Genomic DNA, 14038 nt, shown 5'->3' with positions numbered 1-14038 from the left:
AGATCTCTTGTTTGCATGAGAACAAACTTTGGTCCAAGCATCATGTAGAGTGAAAAGCAATGGTACTTAATGAAGAATGAATGGTGACTGTATCAACAACTGTAAGCATCAGGAACCTATAGTTGCTATTGCTCTTTGCTCATAGTTGGTCATTGAAAAATCATAATGCTGGACTGGTATGGAATCAAATGCAGGCCCAAAAAACCAGTTAATCAATGATTTATTCAGTGGACACTGGAGGAATTTACTCCAGAAAAATAATGGAGAAACTCTTGCTAAAAGCAAACGGCCCTGTTGCATTTCAGTAACGATAGAAAAAATGATAGTCATATATATACAAAGGTAATAGATGAACTAAGTATAAACATTCACGAGTAGCAAACTTTTAGTTATTTTCCGGTCCTTTTACAATTATTATTCTCAGGAAAGAGCCTTAATTAAGAAAAAGCACATCATTATCAGTTACACTGCCATAACAATTTTGATAAACTGTATTAAGAACTCAAAACATACCGTAGGTTGGGGACTTCAAGGTTTTCTCGATTAGTCTACACACTCCTCCTCCAAGCTTGTTTTCGTCATAGTTCTCTCCATCCCTGACCTCTAGGAAGAGGAGATAAGTGTCTGAAACGGCAGAATCTAGCCTCATTCTCTTCTGGAAACAACTCCTGACAAGACCTCCACCAGCCAGTGGACAATCCAGAACCATATTTTGCAGCCAGCCAGCCAGCCAACTAGCTACGAGGTAAGCCAGTTATACATAGCACCACCAAACCCCTTACATTTTACATAGTGGCTTATACTTGCAGATAATTTTTACTTATTTGGAAATTCTTAACAGCCATGGGGCATTTGAAATAACACAAACTCAATGGCCAGTTTATTTGCAAGACTGCTATTGCAATTTCTATTTCTCATTTATGAGAGCTATGGTATTTCAATTTTTATTTAATTTTGGGCAACTAGTACTGCATGAAATGAGGTTAAATGCCCAAATGCCCAATTTCCACACCAAAATACTATTACTTTACAGGTGAGTTTGTGCACAGCTAGATTCTATTGAGGTCATTTTCAATTATAGGTTGAAAAGACATATCTTTTTATCATAAAAGCTAAACACTTGCACAAAGTTGACAAAATTGTCTTTGTTTCCACTCAGAATAAAACTTGGTGGGTGTAGGCTCAATATTCAAGAGAAGTATTAGTGATTGAGGCTGAATGGAGATAATTTTTACAGAACCTCTGAACACAAAACCCCAGTTTGTTATACAGAAGGATGTTTCAGACGTAATGAATTAGGAACAGACCAATGTTAAATAAAAGTTATTGGTAGGCAGCCAGCTCGGGGATTGTTGCATCGTACTCCCCAGCAATTATAAATAAATCACATTTACTAACAGAAACATAATTTTTTAGCGGAGGTGTTGCTCAGAAAAAAAAAGAATAGCAGTACAATCAAACAATAATGGTACAATAAAACAAGCTAAATAATAATAATTTCAGGAGCCTAAATATCAAAGTTAAACTGCTGTGAGGACTAATGCCTGAAAGTTCATTAAAATTTATCTTTGGAGTTCTTCAGGATTTTGTGGTCAGAATTTCACCTTTTTTCTTCTGCTCGTTTTCTGGGAACCTGGAACAATGCCTTTAACAGGGCTTGCTTCTGAGATTTCTGGAGCTGGAGTATACCTCAGATAAGTTAGATGAACCCAGCAAGTAATGTTTTGCACTACTATGCCTTTCCTCAGAGCCTATTCTCCAATGTTCTTTGCAATAGGACCTCATCTCCTGTTTGAAACTCATTAAACGATGTAGTCTGATGCAGCCCATTCTAGTTACAATGTAGCCGACCTTGGGTTTTTGGCAGGGGTTAGATAAAGGATAGTATGTAAATAATTTTACTATGAGTCAGGGTGAACACCTTCTGGGAGAGGAATTAATTCAAATCCTAAAGCATTGGTTTCCTCATCTACAAATTCACGGAGAGACAAGATTTTAGCTCCTCTAAAGATGAGTGTTTGATAGCCAGAAATGCCATGGGAAATATAGGGGGCATGTCAGCAAAATCAATTTGTATCATCTGGAAAGGGTACCCCCCCAACACACTAAACAGTCAGGAGGCATGTGGTCTTAATCTTCTTCTCTTTAAGTAGGCTAAACAAATTGTACAACTGCCAGCCATTGTCTGGGTCTCTATAATTTTTTCCTTGCCCAATTTTGCTTAAATTTGCTTCTGGGCTAATGCATCTGTTTCTTTATGATCTTCGTCATATAGGTCTTCTATTTGGCCTCGGTTCTGTTCTGAAGGCCGAGGGGGGGGGGGAACCACATATCTTATCTTCTGCCTTACATGCCCCCTCTCCCCCGGTGAGTGGCGTTACAGTAAAATTTAAAGTCCTCTTTATAACTGGTGGTTTTTAAAAGAAATCCTCCATTAGCTCCCCCCCCCATTATAAAAAAAAGCAGCCAAAGATAAAAAATGTTTTTTTAAGAGTAATTGAAAACAAGATTGGGTTTCAAACCAATCCTTGTCGGCATGCAAGTACAAGGCCTCCTAAAATAAAATAAAAACTAATAAATTGTAAAAAAAATTCTATAGTTGGAGAAAAAAACCCAGCATTTTCCAAATCTAGTTCTGTGAAAAATTTTGCTCTCTTCCAAAAACAACAACAAGCCAAAACCACAAACACACACACACACACACACACACCAAAGCAGCTTCTATCTTTACTTCCCTTTATGAGCTTTTGTATTAATTGCCAAAAAAGTTCTTCCTTGGGTAGCTTTAGATAAGGACTTGACAACCAGTCCAAACCCTGCAACCGGCATTAGGTGAAGGCAGCAGCTATCCTGAAAAATAGTCTTTTTATTTAAGTAGCAACTCTTTATGCTGGGAAAAAGTTGAAAACAGGTAAATAATAATCTGTTGGGTAATCTAAGTTTTTCCATAATACTCAGTATGCAGACTGTGCCAATAAGGAAATTTAGCATACTCTGTACTTTGTACATGCTCAGAAGTTATCAGCACGCAACAAGGGATCAACATACTGAGTCACCATTTACGGTAAGTCTTCTTTTGGGTTTTAGGAACAACCACCACCACAACAAAAAAAGATTCAACCAACCCATTCTAAAACTTTTAAGTCAAGAGTTGTAAGTAAATAGGAGCAGCAGTCCTTGTTCTTAAAAACCTAATAATGGCTGCAAGGGTTAATCTTTGGTGTATCGTGTTAAAGGTATATGCTTTCAGTTCTTATTTACATGGATTCCCCCCACCACCATACAAGTCTTCCTGCTATAAATAATCAAAGTTATTTTCTTCCGTTACAACCAGGGCTTAGAAGGGGAAAACAGACATTATTTGGTGAATCCCTCATCCTTCTCTATCTTTCTATATCACTTACATCCATTGCAATCAATGAAATATTTTCTTTAAAAATGCTTTGAAGTTTTTCTCTCTGACCTTTTTGTTCCAGCAGCACTTTCGTGGATCTCTCCTACTGATACCAGAAGCAGAGACACCTATAACATAATGTTTTCTCTTCTAGATATATGATGTTGCTAATCGAGCACTCAGTGCCATAGAAAATAAGGTGTTTTTTTTAAAATGTAGTCTAAACAAATCTATGCCCGAATTCTAATTTTGCACTCTGCATATGTAGAGATACTCCCTGAAATTTTGGTGCAAATGGAAATATTAAATTTGATGTTTTTGTGAAAGCATTAAAAAAATCTGTAAAAGAAGGGGGGTCAGCTCCAGGTGGTTTTTTTATGGAGGCTTTGTTTTGTCTCTCTACTTCTCCCTGCCTGCTTTGTGACTTTCAATTAATGTATCAAACAAAAGTCAGACATGGTAATGACAGATCTTTAAAAATCTAAATAAGGGCTTTAAAGCCTGGGAAAAGCAACAGTAAATAAGAAGAAAATACACTTCAAACAATAAATAATAGAAAAGTAGTAGAAACTTCTCAGATTTGTTAAATTCTCATAAGATTCACACAAAAAAACACACACCAGAATAGATGGTGGCAGAGGGGTGTGGTCAGCATCCACTTTCACCACACACACACACACACACACACACACACACACACACACACACACACACAATCTTTTAAAGGGGACAAACACAATTTTCAATCTTTCAAACCTGCATAACTCAACAGGTTTTTCCCCTGACATTTTGTTTTATATACATTTATATAAATATAAATATAAATGTATACAAACACAAATAAAACTCACTCATTCACAATATAACTGAAATAGCTCCCTGGGTTTTTTTTTTGCATGGAATCTATCTCAGCCTTGAACAGACACAAATTTATGCTCCCTATTTCTCAGTTGGGACAAGAAAAAAGAGTTTATATGAAATTCAATCAACACAGAGACAGATGGACAAAATAAATGATGTTCTATTACTCACATAAGCGATCGCAAGAAAACTTCATTTTCAGTTTTCTTTTAACACTGAGCTGCGCATGCTTCCATTTTTTTTCCAATGTGTGGTGTGAAATGCATCATGAGTTTCGTCAGAGCCTTGAGTACTCTTAATAAGATTAATTTTACTCCTTAGCCAAACTGTATTGAGATAATATTAGAATTAGCTGCTGAATTGCTGGGAGAAATTTCATCTGAAAGTTGTCCCTGACAATGCAGTACCCCAATTTTGTGCTATTTCTTTTCACACATTTTTTAAAAAGCCTCCTTTTCAACAAATTAAAAATTGTCCAGTCTGAATAATTTTATTTACCATAATTATCCAAAAATCTCTGCCAATTTCTTTATAGAAAAATAACTTGTTTCTTACTCATTCCAAGTTGAATTACGATGCTTTTGGATCCGGGAATGTTTTTCTATAATAAGTAAGTAAGCAAGCAAGCAAGCAAGCAAGCAAGTTTTATATAACTAAGCTTATAGTACAATTTTGAAAGGGAACAAACAGTGCAGCTATTTCTGTGGTGTTGTCTGCTACTTCTAGCAGCACTTCATGGTAGGGTTTTTTTTGGGGTGGGGGTGGGAGGAGGAGAAGAGTTCATTGTCTTCAGTCTAACTGATTTTCTTACAAAATGGGAACTTCTGAAACTGTCATCCTCCATGATCATACACTCCCTTTTCAGATACCCGATCTGTTGTATCAGAGCTGAATACAGCTCCTTTTCTAATTAGTGATGGTTATACAGATGGAAGTGCCAGCATAATTATAGGTTTCAGACACACCCTCCACTTTCCTCAGACTCCCTCCTTGGAGAACAGAAGATTGGAATCATGTCATCCTTATGCGTTCAGAAATAGGAGACAAGGTCAGCAGAACAAGGAAAGAAGTAATGGGTGTAGTTTTTATTTTTAAAAAATCCCTCTCAATTTGTACTTAGACTATGCTTAGATTCCCCTATTATAACCATTCTTTTTCTCATGAAAGAGGTCCAGTATACCTGTACCTTTCCCTGGGACCGTAGGACCACTTTTTCCCTTGCTCCATATATTAAACCACCCTTGGTTCCAACCAGAGTTTCATAAACAGAGCAGAATCCTCCTGTGGAGTTCCTGCAAGTCCCTTTTAGTCTACAAATTATCCTTCTTCCCAGAGGATGCTCAAATATTTTTGTTCCAGATTACTTATATGTATGCTCTCTGCCCGTGTCTGGAACTGTAGGGTATTCCTGGTGAGTCTTTTCTTTTTCCCTTTCTGCACTGATTATTGTGGTTCTTGGATTCACATATCAGGCTATTTCACTTCTGATCAGGAGGAGAAGCTTCCACTCCTTCAACCCCCTGTTTTTACCATGTTGGCTACCCAGAAAAGGTATTATTATATTGTTACTGGTGTGACATTTGTTCAATGGCACTGGGTGCAGGCACACAAAAGTACCTTTCACGACTAGATGTAACACAAAGACACAACGGGCTGCAGGCTGCAGTAATGTATTGGCTTATTCTGCCTAATGAGGCTCTCCAAAACCTGATTCATCTTCATAAGCAGCCTCATTAAACAACACATGACTGGCAGCTGTTCATATCCTCAGAAAGCTGCCAGGCTCCTGCTGCCTAATGGGGCTGCACACAGGGATGGATGCAAATTAGGCCTTGAGTTTGTATGTCTTTAGGACCAAGCAAAGGGCATAATGAGACCCTTGGTCCTTGTCACGCACCCATATTTTATAGAGGACTGAGGAAAGAGTTAACCTATATTGCAAAATTATACTGGTGGTTGTTTCTTATTACTGCTATTATTTTACTGTACCTATACGTAGAATATGTATCAAATATAGTAAAACTTTTACTTTTTTAAAAATTACAGGTGTGGCCCTGAATAGGAAAGATTAAAGAATCCTTTGCGTAAGGAAAGATTGGACATCTTCTCACTATGGCTTCCAAGGTAGGTATAGTAAAACCAGAAAAATTGGCAGAACTTGACTGTGACTCTAAGATATAAAAATAAGCAACACCTCCATATAAGCATTAAAACTGTACACACTTCACAAACAAACTGCAGTATTACACATTCAGAGGCAGAGGCCAAATTTAAGGTAACATTATAAAAGGGCATGCAAGTGTGACCAATAAAAATGTGAGTAAAATTAATATAGAAGAAGAGGAATTTAGAATGTCTACTTCAAATAACATCAACTCCTTACCTTCCTTATTTTTCACCCTGATTTTATTTTAAACAGCAACTAGTTTAAAAGACAATCATTATAAGCCCTATTGGTCTTGGAAGGGAGGTATTTGGGGAAGATTACTCATTCCTATGACTTTTTTAAAAAAAATACCAGTAAGATAGAGGAAGAAGATGATTAAAGCCACATCTACATCAGAATACATCGATCTTGTGCCCTCAAGTTATAGTAGACTACAGTTTATGATCATTAATCTGCAAGCTGACTTCTATAGACAAGTTACAATGCAACTTGCTTTTAGAGTGAAATAAGTAAGGGAAAATTGTTCTGCAGTGAAGATGCAACCTAAACATACAACCACATGCCCAACCACATGACTCAAAAAAAGTCAAGATATTAGCTATAGTTGTGAGATTGAAGATTATATTCACTGATATAAGTAAAAAGAGATTTTGATTTTTTTTAAAATTCCTTCTGGGGATGTCCCTGAGCTCATGGTCTATGTTTTTTTCTGAATCATATTTCAGTTAACAAATTCATGTTATGGGAATTCAGTATCAAAAAATTAAACATATTTCGTGTGGTTCTCCATAAAAATATAAAAAAGCCTTTAAAACCTGCAACAGATCCCTAAAAGTATGAATAGGAAAAATAAGACAGTGAGAAAATTTGTATTAGTTTTTATCTTTGTATTTATTATTTTATTTATCTCTATTCTGCCTTTCTTCTTTTTACAAATCGTTCAAGGGGGCAAACATACCTAATACTCCTTCCTTCTCTTACTTTCCTCATACAACAACCCTATGAGGTAGATTGGGATGTGAGACAATAAGTGGCTCAAGGTCACCGAGCTGGCTTTCACGGCTAAGGCTGGAATTGAACTCATAGTCTCCTGCTTTCTAACTGAGTGCCTTAACCACTACACCAAACTGTCTCTCTATACCAAACTTTAATAAAACATTGCAAAAAAACCCAAAATAACAAAATAGAATGAAATTAAGGCTGCTCCCACTGTTCTTTCTTCACTGAAATAAATTTTCTCTAATTTTGGTGATTAAAGAAAATATGTAGTCCTGGACACAAAATGGTTATCGTTGGCAGCCTATTCTATGTTAATGTATACTCTAGATCATGGGTGTCAAACTCACATTGTCACAGTAACATCACGTGACGTATCGGGTCTCCTTTCCCCTTCACTAAACTGGGCATGGTCGTGGCAGTACATGATGCATCTGGCCCACGAGCTGGGAGTTTGATAGCCATACTTTAGATAGTCCTCAACTTATAGGCCAAAACTGAGTCCAAAATTTCTGTTGCTAAGCAAGACAGCTGTTTAGTGAATTTTGCCCCATTTTGCAACCTTCTTTGTCAGAGCTGTTAAGTGAATCATTGCAATTGTTAATTTGGTAACTAGGCTATTTATTAAATGGATATAGTTTCCCGTTAACTTTGCTCATCAAGTTAAAAGGTAATCACATGACAATTGTCATAAATGCATGTCAGTTGCCAAGGGCCAGAATTTTGCTCACATAACCACAGGGATGCTACAATGGTCATAACTGTGAAAAACTGTCATGTCACCTTTTCCAGTGTTGAAGGGTCACTAAACAAACAGGTTGTAAGTTGAGATCTATGTATTTTAAAAAAAATTCCATGGATCTCTCGGCTCTCCATTCTGAAAATTGTAGATTCACTCAGGAAAAAAAATATGCCGAATTTTGATTTTGCTTGCCACCTCAGAAATACAGTCCCTGAGATCCCTTCTTGCAAAAGAAATGACTGCTAAATAGGTAACATTGCCCTGAGAAAGACAGAGAATTAGAAATATCTCCAGATGGCCTGATAAAGGTTAAATGTTACTGATCTTATCTATTTCACCTCTAGGTCACTAGAGAGATGATAAAACGAATCAGGAAGATTTAGAGTGCAAATCAAATACACTCTCTTGGTAGGAAGACATTTCTGTAATAGCCAACACTGATCTTAACTGCTTTACTAGATAGGCAAAGTGGAAGAAGGGCCCTTGGGCTATTACAATTATTTTGTGTTAAAGTCACAAACTCTGCAACATCAGATGGCAGGTAAAAACATATTGTAGAAGTAAGCAGCTATGTTGATTGAATAACAAGTATTGTAGAGAAATGAACAATAACCAGCAGAGCATAAAGATCCTGGGAAGCTGGATGCAAAGCAGAAGTTTTATGACACATTTGGCAGAATAAAATGTCAAAAAGGTGATTGTCAGTATCCTAACCCTTCTTTTGAAGCTTTACATGAGTACTGTGTGTGCAGTGGATTTTGTTCTGTTCCATTTATCTGGGATGTTGTCCTGCGAAGCAAACATGATCATGGGTATTTGGTTAGCAAAAGCAACTATTGGAAATAGTCCTTTTCCAACAACAACAACAAAATTACATATATGTTTTATTGAAATCTTCTTTCTTTAATGGGGCATTTTTCTCCATTGCTAGGGGTGCTTGGGCAATATCACTTTTATAGGGCACAAGCTTCACCTTTAATAAATTTGGGTTGACAAAACAACAGAAAGCACAAATGGAAAATTCTGATGCTTTGGTTGTTGTGCATGTTTTTCCCCGATCAGTCTCTTTGTGCAGCTGATCTGTTGACCCACTAAGGAATAAAGCATGTAACCTGGAGATGCAAAATTACTTTTGTTGCTGGCCAATGATCAAAAGTTCAAAGGTCTGAAACTGACCAGCCCTGTGATGGCATGCAGAGCCACTTCTGCCAGCACATGAGAGGTCGCCTGGAAGAGCCCCACTGCACATGCATGTGCGCTGCCTGTTCACCAGCTGGTTGTTGGGTATCTGCCATGCATGCACAGGGGGCGGGGGTTCAGGGGATATACACACACATGTGCAGAGATGCATATGTGCAGGGGTGGGTTGCATGTGCATATGCATGGGTGGGGAAGCCTTCAGGGTGCTGGCACGCAAGCACGCATACACAAGCGCACACGCAATTATCAGCACACAAGCAAAGTAAATGGGGAACCAGATTCACTTAACAGCCATGTTACTAATTTAACAACTACAGTGATTCACTTAACAATTGTGTCAAGAAAGGTTGTAAAATGAGGCAAAACTTACTTAACAGCAACATAAATTTTAGGCTCAGATGTACTTGTAAGTTGAGACTCCCTATAACTTAAAGGGCAAAGTGTGCTCTTTTATCTCTGTAAACTGTGAGATAGGATATCCTCCTTTTCAGTAGCTACTGCTCCTTTTTTAAAAAAATCTCCTCATTTGTAGCTTTCACCCTAATCCTTACAGCAAGACCCTCTTTTGAAAACATTTCTTCAACCATTTTCCAATGATTGCAAATGTTGGCTACATACATATGGATGATCACTAGAGGGCAGCCAAGACATGTCAAACGTTGCAACCCATAATTGCCAGCAAGATCTCTTAATATTAGTATTTACAATGACATCTCCCAGAGTCAATATTAACTTGGATGGTGGCCATACTAGCTTTAGAGAAAGGAGTTGGAGTTCATTGAGTAACAATAGAGTAAACGTATGCCACTGAGAAATGGCAGTGAAGAGGAAAGTAGCATTCACTGAGGAAATAACATTTAGCATTTAAGCTACTATAGGAATAAAAAATGAACAATCCCTGGAAGTTAAAGATGGGACTGCATGCACAATGAAGTTTTAGGGATGACTGCAATTCCAAATATGCTCCATACATACATTTTTGTTACCTTAACAAAATAATTTTGCCTAAATATGATATTGTCACATACACTTAAATTCTTAGAGTCAGTTCAGCAGGAAAAGGATGAAAAACAAAAATGGTAAGGCTGAAAAAAAACAACCTATGTGTAATAGATGGGGGTGGGATAAGGTGGTTTCAGGAAGAGAAATAGCAAAGATGAGAATGAGAAAGTAGCTGAGAAGCCATCAGTGTGTAAAGACCTATAATAGATGACTGGAGAACCGAGAGAAAAGTAACTAATGTAGCTTTCCATCATATGGTCTTGGTTCTTGAGGACTAGTTGTTCAAAGTGAAGCCTTCCCTATTATTGTAATAGCTAATAATCAATGTCTTCGGCTGAGTCATGGATTTTATTTCCCACCATTGGTGGATCATTATGAATTGTTAAGGTTAATCCCAATAAATTCTCCAAAGAAAGGAGCTTGCTCCTCTAAAATTTAGGGGAGCCAAATAAAACCAGTGACCCTGAAAAATCAGGGATGCCAGAAAAAAACAGAGTGGCAGTACAAAAGGAGTAGAGGTTCTGGCCAGAATAAAAAAACCAAGGTGGGCAGGGTGTGTGTTAAAACATTTTGCCCAATTGGACAGAGAAGGTCCATTAACTAAGTCAAAATTAATCTCACATTTCCACAATGGCTCATCTATCTATCAGAGGATGGGAGAAGGTGGTTATGTGAAGAGAGTCTATAATTTTACAGTGTTGTTTTGTAGAAGAACTGAGAAATAGAAGGAACATATGTAGGCAGATGAGAATGAGTGTAAGAGTGAATTTGGAAAAAGGAAAATAATTCTAGCATAGAGAGGACTCTGCATCACCTCTGCACGTGGACCTTTTATACCCCACTCTTCCATCCACAAGACACTAGTCACAAAAGGCATCATTTGGCAGGGTCCCCATCCACACAGACTGAGAGGAAAAGGTTTGCCCCAAAATACAGCCTTCTCATAACTATAATTTGAGGAAGTGGTCAGAAATCCCTAGCATTTGCCTTTTTCCTTTGAAACAACACCCCCCTCCCTTCTAAGCTAAAGTACAGAAGACATAAGGAGAAATGAGGGATCCTTGGTGCTTAGTTATTTTCTTGCAGATGTCTCATTACCCAAACTAGATAACACCATCAAGCACCGATGATGTTAACTAATTTGGGTAATGAAACTTCTACAAGAAAACAACAAAACTCTGAAAGTACCAAGGACAATTCATTTCAGGCCTGAGCTGCAAACATTCTCCTTTACGTAGGAGTTACAAAAAGTGGAAAGAGTGAGAGGAAAACCAATCTCAGAATTAGTAGACATAGTTTACCAAATGTATACTAACAGAGATAAAATTTAGGAAAGGACCAAATGGAGAGAAAAGAGATGGCTATCTTCCTTGCTCAAGTCTTACAACAAAATAGAGTAGGTTGTAAGAGATGATGCGAGGAAGCTTTAAAGAGGATTTTAAGAGGCAATTAGAGAACTGTAGGTCAAAAGAGGAAATTAAGAGTAAACTAGAGGCTAGGACTATATCAGAATCAATGTGTCTATTGCAAGGAGTTTGGTCATTGGAAGAAAGAGTTTTTCTGTAACAAAATTCAGGGACAAACTTTAAATTTGAGAAAATAAGATGACTGATGGGGTTTAGGGTCAAAAGGAGCTAATAATCCTTTGGTCCCTGGAGCCCCCAGAGGATAGGAGATAAAAAGAAACTTCCTGTTTTGGTAGATATTGGGGCATATCATTCAATAGTTAAAAGGAAAATAATGTCCCAGCTCAGTGGTGGGATTCAATTTTTTTACTACTGGTTCTGTGGGCGTTGCTTGGTGAGTGTGGCAGCGGAAGGATACTGCAAAATCTCCAGTCAGAGGTAGTATTTGCTGATTTTCCGAACTACTCAAAATTTCTGCTACTGGTTCTCCAAAGCTGGTCAGAACCTGCTGAATATCACCTCTGCCCCAGCTGCTGAGACAGTATCAGTAACTAAAATTTTTGATTAAAAAAAAAGGCCTCTTTTTAGGTTCTATAGAATGCAAAATAGGCAAGAAAAATTGATCCATAAATATTTCTATTTGTCAATTTCCTACTTCTCTTATTTGGTAGGGATTTACTTAATAAACTATAGGCAACCATTGATTTTAACTTAGGGATCAAAACCACGAAAATTCTGAAACAAAAGGCATGGAGAAAAATCATCCCTTTATTTTGTACTAATTTATTAATTTTTTGTGACACTTATCTCCACTATAGGATGACTCTGGATAGTTTTAATACCAAATATGTATTTAAACTACCCAGATTAAAATTTAACCTGGCAATGAAGAAATAATAATAAGGGAAACTGGAGATGCAATAATACGCTGGTATGGGCCACCAGATAACTTGATAGGGCAAAATTTGTTGAGCCAATATTAGTCCATTAAATAATGATATCTCAATTCCTTACCTCCATCAATATCTCACAAAAATAGAGACAAGAAAAGGCATGCAACCAATAGTTGATACATTTCAGAAGTATAGGCTTATTAAAAGAGGTCAGTCACTTTTTAACACATCTATTTTTTCAATAAGGAAACCTGTCCAAAGCTATATGCTACCTATCAATCTTAATAGAGAATTAAATGGGCAAATGGTCTCTAGGAAAGGAACCCAGTTAAAGTAAAAAAGCCCAATTGCCTTGGCTGCAGGATGTCCCCATTATCTTAATAAGACAGCACCACCACTACTCCAAAAAAGAGACTGTCCCTTTAAAATTCTCTATAGTAGGTCATCCCCAGGACTTTAGGCTTCTTGTAGCCAGAATGCTCAACAAGCTTGGGAAGCTTAAAATAGATTTACTACCACCATCTGCTGCCCTATCTTGTCTTTATATCTACCTATAGTACAGCGATCCAGAAGAAGCTGAGATTGACTTCCCACTGCACCCCTATAAGATCGGAGATTTGGTTGTTATGAAATGGTGGTCGGATGACTCCACCAAGCACAAATGGAACGGTCCTTTAAAAGTGAATGCAATTACCTTTGCCTCCCTGAAAGTGGATGGGATGAAGAAGTGGATCCACCACTCCAAAGTGAAGAGATTCATTCCACCCCCTCCGGAAGAGGAGACAAAGGAATCAAAGTGGTCAGTACAAATGATTGACCCTGTTAAATTAAAATTGCTGTTTAAAAGGATAAAATAACCAAAAGCCATGGTGAAATTATATTTTTCTAGCATTTGTTTAATGGGAAGCTTATTATTATTTTTATCTATTCATAATAAACTCTAGATATATTTGTATTTAAGAAATGTAACGAAAAAAAATTGAAGAATTAAACCGCATTGGTTTTTCTCTTCTCTTTCTTCTTTTTCAGACCAAGTGTCAAACTTATATATCAAGTTTTGATCAATCATTTTCCTTCTTTCTTTGAATATTATAAAAGGCTAACGTGAACAACAGTTAGCATGCTCACATAAATAAATACTTGCTGCAATAATAAACAAATTGATTGGCTTAATCTTGTCCTGTGTGTTATTTGAGGACCCTCATGCAAGATCTCCATACCTACTTTATGCAATTAGAAAACAGCTGAAATGCAATTACTTCTTCAAAAGGATGCCTACTCATTCTTCTTTCTTTTATCCAGCATAGGCAAAATGACTTATTTACAAATCAGCAATTGGGGGAAGTACAAAGGAAAAAGAATTCATCAGATGTATTG

General features: G+C 37.2%; 1 long non-coding RNA gene across 1 annotated transcript; it reads left to right on the top strand.

Moving 5' to 3' along the window:
- Nucleotides 1-672: 672 nt before the first annotated feature.
- On the top strand, nucleotides 673-13802 carry LOC148123959 (uncharacterized). The gene is made up of 4 exons (XR_015740115.1): nucleotides 673-745; nucleotides 6302-6379; nucleotides 13219-13460; nucleotides 13691-13802. It is a non-coding gene; the product is annotated as an uncharacterized LOC148123959 (long non-coding RNA).
- Nucleotides 13803-14038: the final 236 nt, after the last annotated feature.

Source organism: Pseudonaja textilis, chromosome Z (assembly GCF_049901715.1).
Source record: "Pseudonaja textilis isolate UNSWEBS1 chromosome Z, rPseTex1.2, whole genome shotgun sequence".
Classification (NCBI taxonomy): Eukaryota; Metazoa; Chordata; class Lepidosauria; order Squamata; family Elapidae; genus Pseudonaja; species Pseudonaja textilis.
Note: the sequence above shows the minus strand (reverse complement) of the source record. Positions and strands in the feature narration are given on the sequence as shown.